The 10,621-nt window shown below is 41.5% G+C and overlaps 1 pseudogene; it reads left to right on the top strand.

Moving 5' to 3' along the window:
* Positions 1-235: 235 nt before the first annotated feature.
* On the top strand, positions 236-1,933 carry LOC136455562 (uncharacterized; annotated as a pseudogene).
* Positions 1,934-10,621: the final 8,688 nt, after the last annotated feature.

The raw sequence follows: 10,621 nt of genomic DNA, 5'->3' as shown, positions 1-10,621 counted from the left end.
TTGTCTCCCTATTTTCTTTAGCTCAACAAACTTAATTTATGACTATGGCACTGGTTATTTATGCATTTCATTAGACATCAATGATTCATTCATGATTTGTTGCCTGTAGATGTAAAATAACAATCATACTAATATCTATTGCTTTAATATTTGTCTGATCTTTTCATGTTTAAATGGTGTAAGTTTTGTTCCTTTTTTCTTTGAGATGTATTTTTTCTTTTTTTACTAATAACCCATAGATGATAAAGCAGTTGAGGGCAGAATCAAGGATGATAGCACTGTTGAAGGCAGAGCCACCAATGACAAAGCTGTTGAGACAGAGCAAAGAATGATGAGGACATTGAGGACGGAATAAAGGATGATAAGGTCGTTGAATGTCAAGTCAATAATGATAAACCTATTTAGAGCAAAGTAACTAATGGTAATGCCATTGAGGACAGAGAGATTGAAGGTAAAGCCACTGAAGAGGCAAAGGAGATCGATATTTGGATGAAACTCCGAAATGTGATCAGATTTGGGGCACTGACTATGTAATTGCTAATACTGAAGAAAACCTAGTTGATAATGACAACTAAGTTTTGTATGAAAATAATGAGGCTGCTCTTGAGGTTTCTCTCTACTCTGTGGTGCTAGAGCATGGTTGTTCATCACATAAGTTTCATACGCTAGCTCCCCATTTATCTAGGATATACATTCATGCATCAAAATTTTGGTCCTCAGAAAGGAAAACTTCAGTTGCAAAAAATTCAGTTTCTGGGCTTCTGCTTGTTTCAAAATCTCATGGCAATGATGTTTTAAGGTAAATTATGACTACGCTCTACCGCTTGTTTCCCTTATTGTTGTTTGCATCAATTCTTTCAGATCAAAATTTAAGAAGTAAGAACCTAATTTTGATGTAGGCTGGCATTTTGGCTATCAAACACATTTGTACTGAGAGATCGTTGCACAAACATTTGGTACTTCACGACACTCAAGTCCATTTAAGGTTTTCAGCACAAATGGTGCAAAGAAACCTGAGAGGAGTTTCGTTACAACACGATGGAAAAGTAACTACAATGGTAAATATACCCAATATCATGAAGGTACTAGATGATTGGCGCAAAACTAGCACATTGTAGATGCATTAGAGAAGATGTGGTGGCATATAAAGGTTAACCCTATTACTGTCTTGACACTTTCTAAAAAGCTGAGTATGGCTCCTGTAAAACAGTGATGAGTAAAACATACTGCAAACTAATTCATTTTTTAGTTTTCTGAAGGATTTTCTTTCACATGCAATGACACCCCACATGTAAACCCCTGTAGAAGATTTGTCAACTCCAAAGATTGGGAGGTTGTTAGGGCTTTCTGGGTGATCAGCAACATAGGAGTTTTTCTATTGATCTCTGGAAAACTGCATTTGATGATGCATTCAGCAGAAGTTGTCCTCTTCGTGCTGGTGGGCATGAGTGTGGATGTTTACCAGTGTTGGTAAAATTGGTACGCTTTCAGATGCTGATTTTTGTTTCTTTGGTAATGGTATCTTTTATGTGAAGTCATGAAATTTTTTATGTTTCTATCAGGTGATGGAGCATTGCGTAGCTCATTTAGATATTGTTATGTTTAATGTCATCCTTCGTGAATCAGAGAATGAGATACCCACGGATACTATATCTGACCCAATTGTGGACTCAAGAGTTCTGCCGATTCTAGCTGGTGACTTAAGCTTTGGATCAGGCACACAGCTTAAGAACTTTGTATGTGCTTAAATTATGAAATGCTTGCAATTGCATGATGAACAAACAAACAACCTAGAATAGGGACTATGCATGACACCTCCCTTGCACTATTGATTGTTAACATGTGATATATACTTCTATAGGTTGGGAATTGATCCAGATGGTTGTCTGATACGTTTATAGTTACTTGTCCAAATCTAATTATCTTGTTCTGAAGGATATTATCTTTGTCTTTTTTCATACATGCTAGGGCCCTTAAACTGATAGTTTATAGTCAAGTTAGAAGGTAAAATACTAAAGATTTCTAGAACTTTATAATGGTCTATATAATATGAAGACTTATGTAATATTGGTGTTCCGTACATCATACTTATAGGTAATAGTACAACACATATTCATACATATGTTATCATAACATTGTTTTTTCCTGTTGCAATGCAGGAGCATTTACTTATATTTACATATATACTTGAACTTATGTACAGGATGGTACGGAGATGCGGCGGAACTTATTCGTGGATTTATTGGCACACGAAAAAAATGAATATCAGAGATTTCTTCCTACCAATATAAAACATTATATTAGCCGCATTATGGAAAGAGTAGAGCCTGTGAGCCTGCGACGTCGCGCTCTTCGTGACTGTGTTAAATTCATAAACTTTGCTTTTTAGATTAAATATCACTTTAACATTGGTATTTAATTTTTACAGTATTATTATTTTATCATGCGATACATATGTTTTTAGTACAAAATATTAACTGTTCCGTAGCAACGTACGAACACGCTGCCTAGTCTTATAGAACAAGGCTATGAAGTCATCCGGTTTCGGTGCCACTATTCAGCGAAAAGGTTCCATGTAGTACAAAGACCACACCGACGACCCAACTTTGAGCTCTCAACTCTGAATGGAACTCATTCACCAGTACGTAGTATTTTTTTTTTTTAGGAATTCGATACGTAGTAGTCGATCTAGAAACTCGGTTCTGTGTTCTCTCGTCCAGATTCATGAACTTTGAAAATATTGCATCACGACGACTACCGCTAGCTTGCTAATTGTACCTACCAATATCGCTGAAAGTTTTTGGTCGAGACGTCGGCACAGATTAATTTAATCAGGGTGATTTGTATCATGCACGATACCATATACAACTAGCACATATAGAGCCATGGATGCACGCAGTACACACCCACATGTCATGAACTTGGATAGAGACGTGATGCAGTCATGTCTTCCCCGTGAAAGCCATCATTAGTTCCATTCCGCCAATGCTTGCCTCAGGTGACACTGCATCCGACCCAAACTGCCCAACGATATATATGAGCCTGTTGTGCTATGATCCAAATTTAAGTTTGGGTCGAAGCAAAGTGACCCATTAGCGTTAAGAGGAACTACACTATCTATTAGTTCCGTATTGCTAATAGACGAGGGTGTGGAGGTTTTTTCTCCCTATATATACGGACCACCTCCCTCATAGGCATCATAGACTTGTATATGGGAAGGCCCCTAGGTTAGGGTATCCCATGTTGTAAATCTCCGGCGTTTGTAACCTCACCCGATATAGTGAAGATTTGCTGGCTGGTGCCCGTGGTTTTTCCCTTCCACCTTGGGAGGGTTTTCACGTTAAAATCTCGTGTCTCCTGTGTTTGATCTACTGTTCTTCGTCGTTTATATTGCCTATCGTTTATAACAAGTGGTACCAGAGCTTGGTTTGACCTTAGGGTTTTGCGATGGCATCGATGAAGTTTGATCTACCGCTGCTGGATTACAAGACGAGATTTGCACTGTGGCAAGTCAAGATGCGGGCGATTCTGGCACAATCTTCGGATCTTGATGAGGCGCTGGACGGTTTCGGAGGAAAAGGGCAGAAGTCATGGACCGCTGAAGAGAAGCGGAAGGATCGTAAGGCTCTGTCTCTGATTCAACTTCATCTACATAATGATATTTTTGCAAGAAGTGTTGTAGGAGAAAACTGCCGCAGAACTATGGCTCAAGCTGGAATCGATCTGTATGTCTAAGGATCTAACCAGTAAGATGCACGTGAAGATGAAGTTGTTCACGCACAAGCTGCAAGAAGGTGGTTCGGTGATGAACCACTTATTGATCTTTAAGGAGATCGTTGCCGACCTAGTGTCGATAGAGGTAAAATATGATGATGAAGATTTAGCTCTTCTACTGTTATGCTCACTGCCTACTTCATTTGTAAATTTTTAAGATACCATACTATTAAGCCGTGATGAACTAACTCTTACGGAAGTATATGAGGCCCTCCAGACAAGGGAGAAGATGAAAGGTATGGTTCAGTCTGATGTGTCGTCCTCCAAGGGCGGAGTATTGCAGGTTAGAGGTAGGCCCGAGCAGAAAACCTACAACAACAACAATAATCGAGACAAGAGCAAGAATGGTAAAGGCCGTTCGAAGTCCAGAGGCAGGGATAAGTTCTGCAGGTATTGTAAGAAAGATACTCATGTCATTGAGGATTGTTGGAAGCTGCAGAATAAGGAGAAAAGAAACGGTACGTATAAACCGAAAAATAAATCCGATGGTGATGGTAAGGCATCTGTTGTCTCTGTTGTTGATAATTCTGATTCAGGAGATGTTCTGGTTATTTTTGCTGGTTGTGTTGCTGGTCGTGATGAATGGATACTTGATTCTGCATGCTCGTTTCATATATGCTCTAACAGAGATTGGTTCAGTTCTTATGAGTCTGTGCAGAGTGGAGATGTTGTGCGTATGGGAGATAACAACCCACGTGAGATTGTGGGCATTGGCTCCGTTCATATCAAGATGCATGATGGCATGATACGCACACTGAAAGATGTGAGGCACATACTAGGGATGGCTAGAAATCTCATCTCCCTCAGCACGCTTGATGCCGAGGGGTACAGACACTCTGGTTCAGGTGGAGTGTGTAAGGTATCAAAAGGCTCTCTCATTTATATGATAGGTGATATGAACTCTGCAAAATTATATGTTCTTAAAGGAAGTACTTTACATGGTTCCGTCACTGCTGCTGCTGTTTCTAATGATGAACCAAGTAAAACTAATCTTTAGCATATGCATCTTGGGCATATGAGTGAACTTGGTATGTCAGAATTGATCAAGAGAGACCTGCTGGATGGCTGCACTGTGGGTAAGATGAAGTTCTGTGAGCACTGTGTTTTTGGTAAGCACAAGAGGGTAAAATTCAATGCATCTATTCATACCACCAAAAGGTACACTTGATTATGTACATGCTGATTTGTGGGGGCCGTCTCGTAAGCCCTCTTATGGTGGTGCTCGTTACATGCTTACCATTATTGATGATTACTCTAGAAAAGTGTGGCCTTATTTTCTGAAAAGTAAAGATGATACTTTTGCTGCTTTTAAAGAGTAGAAAGTTATGATAGAAAGGCAAACTGAAAAGAAGGTAAAATTACTTCGTACTGACAATGACGGTGAATTCTATTCGGATGCTTTTAATGATTACTACAGGGAAGAAGGCATTGTTAGGCACCACACCATTCCGTACACTCCTTAGCAGAATGGTGTGGCTGAGCGCATGAACCGAACGATCATCTCGAGGGCTCGTTGCATGTTATCTAATGCTCATATGAACAGGCGTTTTTGGGCTGAGGCTGCTAACACTGCCTGTTACTTGATCAACTGGTCACCTTCTATCCCACTTAATAAGAAAACTCCCATTGAGGTATGGTCTGGTATGCCTACTAATTATTCACAGTTGAGAGTTTTCGGTTGCACTACTTATGCTCATGTTGATAATGGAAAGCTAGAACCTAGAGCCATTAAGTGTCTGTTTCTTGGTTATGGTTCTGGAGTTAAAGGATATAAGTTATGGAATCCTGAAACTAAAAAGACTTTCATAAGTAGGAGCGTTGTTTTCAATGAATCTGTTATGTTTAATGACAGCTTGTCCACAGATGTTTCACCAGTTGGTTCTAATAAGGAGCAAGAACATGTTAGCGTGCAGGTGGAGCACGTAGATGATCAGGAAACTGAAATTATTGATAACAATGTTCATGATATTTTTCAGCACTCACCTCCTATTTTGCAGCCTCAAAATCAGTCTATTGCAGATCGCAGAACAAAGAGAAGTTGTGGACCTCATCCATGTTTAATTGAGGAATGTGATATTATTTATTATGCCTTTAGTTGTGTTAAACAGATTGAGAACATTTATGAGCCGGCTACGTACACTGAAGCTGTTGTTTCTGGTGACCGCGAGAAGTGGATTTCCGCTATGCAAGAAGAGATGCAGTCACTTGAGAAAAATGGCACATGGGATGTTGTGCGCTTGCCTAAACATAAGAAGGTCGTTCGTTGCAAATGGATCTTCAAGAGAAAGGAAGGTTTGTCTCCTAGTGAGCCTCCAAGATTTAAGACAAGGTTAGTAGCAAAAGGTTTCAGTCAAATTCCTGGTGTTGATTATAATGATGTGTTCTCTCCAGTTGTAAAGCATAGTTCAATTCGTACATTTTTCGGTATTGTTGCATGCGAGATCTTGAGCTTGAGCAGTTAGATGTAAAGACTACGTTTCTTCATGGAGAGCTAGAGGAGGAGATATACATGGACCAGCCAGAAGGGTTCATAGTACCTGGTAAGGAGGATCATGTTTACAAATTAAAGAGGTCCTTATATGGTTTAAAACAGTATCCTCGTCAATGGTATAAAAGGTTTGATTCTTTTATGATGTCACATGGTTTTAAGAGGTCTGAATTTAATAGCTGTGTGTACATTAAATTTGTTGAGAGATCACCTATATACTTGCTGTAATATGTTGATGATATGTTAATTGCTGCCAAGAGCAAGTAAGAAATCACTACGTTGAAGAAACTGTTGAGTAGTGAGTTTGAGACGAAGGATCTTGGTGCTGCTAAGAAGATTCTAGGTATGGAAATTATAAGAGACAGAAATTCTGGTTTGTTATTTCTTAGTCAGCAAAATTATATTAAGAAAGTTCTTCATCGTTTCAACATTCATGATGCAAAGTCTGTTAGTACTCCTATTGCTCCTCATTTCAAATTATCAGCTTTACAATGTGCTAGTACGGATGAGGATTTTGAATACATGTCAAGAGTTCCATATTCTAGTGTTGTTGGTTCTTTGATGTATGCCATGATTTGCTCTCGTCCTGATTTATCATATGCTATGAGTTTGGTTAGTAGATACATGGCTAATCCTGGTAAAGAACATTGGAAGGCTGTTCAGTGAATTTTCAGGTACATTCGTGGTACAACAAATGTCTGTTTGAAGTTTGGCAGGACTGATAAGAGACTCACTGGCTACATGGATTCAGATTTTGCTGCTGATTTAGATAAGAGGAGATCTCTCACAAGTTATGTGTTCACTATTGGTGGTTGTGCTGTGAGTTGGAGGACAACATTGCAGCCCGTTGTTGCCCTGTCTACCACTGAAGCAGAATACATGGCTATTGTTGAAGCATGTAAAGAATCAGTTTGGTTGAAAGGTTTGTTTGTTGAGCTTTGTGGAGATAAATCTTGCATTAATTTATTTTGTGACAGTCAAAGTGCTATATGTCTCACTAAAGATTAGATGTTCCATGAGAGAACGAAGCACATTGATGTCAAATACCATTATGTTCGCGATGTGGTCGCGCAAGGTAAGCTGAAGGTATGCAAGATAAGCACACATGATAATCCTGCTGATATATTGACAAAGCCAGTTCCTGTTGCTAAGTTTGAGCTTTACTCAAGCTTAGTTGGTATAACTGTTTAGTCCAAGAGGCTATTTGGCACCGGAAGTATTTCTTTGTTGTTTCAGGGTGAAGGTTCATTTTATGCTACAAGAAAGAATTTGTCTCAAGGTGGAGTTTGTTGAGCTATGATCCAAATTCAAGTTTGGGCCGAAGCAAAGCGGCCCATTAGCGTTAAGAGGGACTACACCATCTATTAGTTCCGTATTGCTAATAGACGAGGGTGTGGAGGTTTTTTCTCCCTATATATACGGACCACCTCCCTCATAGGCATCATAGACTTGTATACGGGAAGGCCCCTAGATTAGGGTATCCCAGGTTGTAAATCTCCGGTGTTTGTAACCTCACCCGATATAGTGAAGATTTGCTGGCTGGTGCCCGTGGTTTTTCCCTTTCACTTTGGGAGGGTTTTCTACGTTAAAATCTCGTGTCTCCTGTGTTTGATCTACTGTTCTTCGTCATTTATATTGCCTATCGTTTATAACACCTGTTCGGTTAGCTAGTTCATATCGTTGTTGGTTTGTGAAGAAGTATTGCTGGCTGGTTCGTGTGAAAGAAAAATACTGTTTTGGCTGAAAATTTACGATTGTTTACGACAAGCCACAGCCAAACGAATAGGCTAATACAAGAAAGCAGCTCTGGGTCCCCACAGCTAGGTCCGAATATGTAGAAGCAAACGTCTAGACCAAATACCAAAAACTTGACAAGTTGAAATAAGGCCTCGTGTAGATTCGGCCTGTAAAGTTTTTGCGTATCACATAGTATGTTATATAGGGGTGTCGCATGTGATATTTGGATATTAATAAAAAAAATAAATTACAGAATCCATCAATAAACCACGAAACGGATTTATTAAGCCTAATTAATCCGTCATTAGCACATGTATGCTGTAGCACTTTGTTGTCAATTTACGGACTAATTAGACTTAAAAGATTCGTCTCGCAAATTAGTTACAAACTGTCTAATTAGTTATTTTTAGTCTATATTTAATACTCCATGTATGTGTCCAAACATTTGATGTGACATGATGTAAAAATTTAAGTCCTGTTCGCTAAGAGGAATTTAGAGAAATCTATGTAAACAGTGAAAACCAGCCATAAACAGTAAATTCCGGATGGTTTTCATACCAGCCGAACGCTGCCTTAGGGTGAAAACTAAACCAGGGCTAAGCAAAGAGAAAATTAAGGAAAGGCAGGAGGTCATACTCTACACAAGGGGCTGTTTGTCCTCCCATGCCAATGCCATGCTGCTGTCGGGGCGTAGTAGTACTATACTACGGGTGGACGAACGAACAGGACGTGGCAGAAGCCAACAGTGCAGTACCAGTCCAGCACTAGCATCCGGGAAACATGACCGGCGATATTTTTAACCTACTACTCCTATCCTATGGACTGTCAATCTGTCACCAAACCGGACCCTGGGGTAGCAGCTGCAACAGCAACAGTACCGGCAGTGCCACAAGAAATCAGAAATGAGCTCAGGCTGCGTTTAGTTCAAAAAGTTTTCCAAAAAATACTACAATAGGTATCACATCGAATCTTGCGATATGTGTATGGAGCATTAAATGTAGATGAAAAAAACTAATTGCACAGTTTGGTTGAAAATCGCGAGACGAATGTTTTGAGCCTAATTAGTCCATGATTGAACACTAATTGTTAAATAAAAACAAAAGTACTGCAGTACCCAAATTTCTAAATTTTATGAAGTAAACACAGCCTCAGGGCATCACGCATGACTGGCTGGCTGTGGCTGCCTCCCAAAAAAACGAAAGTGTTCCATTAAAAAAAAAATCGGTGAGCTGAGTGAGGGGGACAGCAGTGGGATCCCACCCCACATCGGAGGCAACAGGGACACACCCCGTCCCCCTCCCTGGACGGAGGCCAACAGCCATGCAACTCGGTGGTCGCGGACTGGTGCCTTGGGTTGGATTTGCTTTCGACAGCTCCACCTGGCGTTGGTTACCAAAGGGCCTGTTTAGTTCACCCGCTGAATCGGCGCCGCCAAAATTCGGCATACTGTAGTGTTTTGTTTTTATTTGGTAATAATTGTCCAATCGTTGACTAATTAGGCTTAAAACGTTCGTCTCGCAAAGTACAACTAAACTGTGTAATTAGTTTTTGATTTCGTCAATATTTAGTATTCCATGCATGTACCGCAAATTTGATGTGACGGAGAATCTTCTTTTTGTATAGTGCCAAATTCTGAAATCCAAGAGAACTAAACAGGGGCAAATACCAGTAGCATAGGAGTATCGGCTGGGCTCTCGCGCGCGGTCTCATCACCGCCACCACCTCCATGGAATCTTCTTTACAGAACAGGAAGGGCATAGCTAGGTGACAAGCGCGGCGAAATTGCCCTGTTCGGCTGTTCCCTTGCTCCGATCCATAGTGTTTAGATGATAAGGTTGTTTATCGCGTTACATGGCTGTTAGCATGTACCTGGCGCATACCATGTATCTAGGCGTATCAGATATCTTGTTTGTTGTCTTCCAGACAGCAGGAGGAGCCGAGTCGGCCTCCACGACTGTCGCGAAAGCATCCTTCAGCCTAGCTATGCAGTGAGCTGTTGGGATGTTCCCTTCCTCCAACCACCTCGCTGCTATGATCCTGTCAGTAGAAAGCGTCAGGCAAATCTCGTTCCATAACTCAAGACAGCCGAGTCGGCCTCCATGACTGTCGATGGCGAACGCGGCGGGAGCCTTGCTTTGCAGTGAGCTGTGAGCCAGCCCAACCAGCTGGTCTCGCTCTCACCCACACGGCCAGCCAGGTGGCGCACCACGCCGCGGGCCCCGCAGCACGGCCTCTCGCTTTTCCCACGCGGTTTCTCGTCGACTTTTTCCCGGTAGCCGTTGGCCACAACTGCCCAACATCCCGTACACCCCCCGCAATCACGGAGAACGGCAAGGGCGGTGGGACCCTGTAACGGTTTCCCGTTGCGTCGGTCCAGTCAGTCCGTGAAAGTGGCATCGCTCGCCCACCGTCACCGCTAGCTGTACCCCCGTACTACGGTGGCCAGCCAGGCAGTGGCAGGCCACCGGCGGCTGGCATTGGCAATGGCGTGGCCTCCGCGTCGTGCGGAGCACGTCGGCGGGACACGCTGCCTCAGCCACCGCAGCTTTCTTGTACTTGACGAAGAAAAATCAATGTTTATTAGTGTTAGGCAACCTATCTATCAACGTAGAAAATGGTTGT

The sequence above is a fragment of the Miscanthus floridulus genome, chromosome 5, assembly GCF_019320115.1.
Source record: "Miscanthus floridulus cultivar M001 chromosome 5, ASM1932011v1, whole genome shotgun sequence".
NCBI classification, from domain to species: Eukaryota; Viridiplantae; Streptophyta; class Magnoliopsida; order Poales; family Poaceae; genus Miscanthus; species Miscanthus floridulus.
The sequence above is the reverse complement of the archived record's forward strand: the minus strand, read 5'-3'. Positions and strand labels throughout refer to the sequence as shown.